The 2,132-nt window shown below is 41.2% G+C and overlaps 1 non-coding gene across 1 annotated transcript; it reads left to right on the forward strand.

Annotated features, from left to right (window-relative positions):
- The first annotated feature begins 1,362 nt into the window (after window positions 1-1,362).
- Window positions 1,363-1,470, forward strand: LOC112781008 (small nucleolar RNA R71). Its single transcript, XR_003191809.1, has one exon. It is a non-coding gene; the product is annotated as a small nucleolar RNA R71 (small nucleolar RNA).
- Window positions 1,471-2,132: the final 662 nt, after the last annotated feature.

Consider the following 2,132-nt stretch of genomic DNA (forward strand, 5'->3'; position numbering starts at 1 on the left):
AGTATCTAAGACTATGAAATCAGCAGGGATGTAAAGGCCTTCAACCTTTACTAACACGTCCTCTACTTGTCCATAAGCCTGTTTTCTTGAATTATCTGCCATCTCTAATGAGATTTTAGCAGCTTGCATCCCATAGATTCCCAGTTTCTCTATTACAGAGAGGGGCATGAGGTTTATTCCTGAACCAAGGTCACACAGAGCCTTAAAGATCATGGTGCCTATGTTACAAGGTATTATGAACTTTCCAGGATCCTGTCTCTTCTGAGGTAATGTCAGTTGATCCTGATCACCTAGTTCATTAGTGAACAAGGTAGGTTCATCTTCCCAAGTTTTAATACTAAATAATTTGGCATTCAGCTTCATGATTGCACCAAGGAACTTGGCAGCTTGCTCTTCAATAACATCCTCATTTTCTTCAGAAGAGGAATACTCATCAGAGCTCATGAATGGCATAAGGAGGTTCAATGGAATCTTTATGGTCTCTAGATGAGTCTCAGATTCCTTGGGTTCCTCAGAGGGAAGCTCCTTATTGATCACTGGACGTCCCAGGGGGTCTTCCCCCTTGGGATTCACGTCCTCTCCTTCCCTTACAGGTTCGGCCATGGTGCTTATGTCAATGGCCTTGCACTCTCCTTTTGGATTCTCTTCTGTATTGCTTGGGAGAGTACTAGGAGGGATTTCAGTGATCCTTTTACTCAGCTGGCCCACTTGTGCTTCCAAATTTCTAATGGAAGACCTTGTTTCATTCATGAAACTCACAGTGGCCTTAGATAGATCAGAGACTAAATTTGCTAAGCTAGATGGATTCTGCTCAGAATTCTCTGTCTGTTGCTGAGTAGATGATGGAAAAGGCTTGCTATTGCTAAACCTATTTCTTCCACCATTATTAAAGCCTTGTTGAGGCCTTTGATCCTTCCATGAGAGATTTGGATGATTTCTCCATGATGGGTTATAGGTGTTTCCATAAGGTTCACCTAAGTAATTCACCTCTGCTATTGCAGGGTTTTCAGGATCATAAGCTTCCTCTGCATAAGAAGCCTCTTAAGTATTGTTGGATGCAGCTTGCATTCCATTCAGACTCTGAGAAATCATATTGACTTGCTGAGTCAATATTTTGTTCTGAGCCAATATGGCATTCAGAGTATCAACTTCAAGAACTCCCTTCTTCATAGGCGTCCCATTACTCACAGGATTCCTCTCAGAAGTGTACATGAACTGGTTATTAGCAACCATGTCAATGAGTTCTTGAGCTTCTGCAGGCGTTTTCTTTAGGTGAATGGATCCACCTGCAGAAGTATCCAATGATATCTTTGATAGCTCAAATAAACCATCATAGAAGATATCCAGGATGGTCCATTCTGAAAGCATGTCAGAAGGACACTTTTTGGTCAGCTGCTTGTATCTTTCCCAAGCTTCATAGAGGGATTCACCTTCTTTCTGTCTGAAGGTTTGAACATCAGCTCTAAGCTTGCTCAGCTTTTGAGGAGGAAAGAACTTGGCTAAGAAAGCCGTGACCAGCTTATCCCAAGAGTTCAGGCTGTCTTTGGGTTGAGAGTCCAACCATATTCTAGCTCTGTCTCTTACAGCAAAAGTGAAAAGCATGATCCTGTAGACTTCAGGATCTACTCCATTAGTCTTAATAGTATCACAGATCTGCAAGAATTCAGTTAAGAACTGAAAAGGATCTTCAGATGGAAGTCCATGAAACTTGTAGTTCTGCTGCATTAGAGAAACTAGCTGAGGTTTCAGCTCAAAATTGTTTGCTCCAATGGTAGGAATGGAGATGCTTCTTCCATGTAAATTGGAATTAGGTGCAGTAAAGTCACCAAGCATCCTCCTTGCATTATTGTTGTTGGGTTCGGTTGCCATCTCCTTTACTTGTTCGAAATTTTCAATAAGGTTGTCTCTGGATTGTTGTAATTTAGCTTCTCTTAGTTTTCTCTTCAGAGTCCTTTCAGGTTCTGGATCAGCTTCAACAAGAATGCCTTTTTCTTTATCCCTGCTCATAAGAAAGAGAAGAGAAAAAGAAAAGAAGAGGAATCCTCTATGTCACAGTAAAGAGGTTCCTTATTGTTAGTAGAAGAAGAGAAGAAGAAAAAAATTCGAACACAGATAGAAGAGGGGGTTCGAAT

The sequence above is a fragment of the Arachis hypogaea genome, chromosome 19 (genome assembly GCF_003086295.3).
Source record: "Arachis hypogaea cultivar Tifrunner chromosome 19, arahy.Tifrunner.gnm2.J5K5, whole genome shotgun sequence".
NCBI lineage: Eukaryota > Viridiplantae > Streptophyta > Magnoliopsida > Fabales > Fabaceae > Arachis > Arachis hypogaea.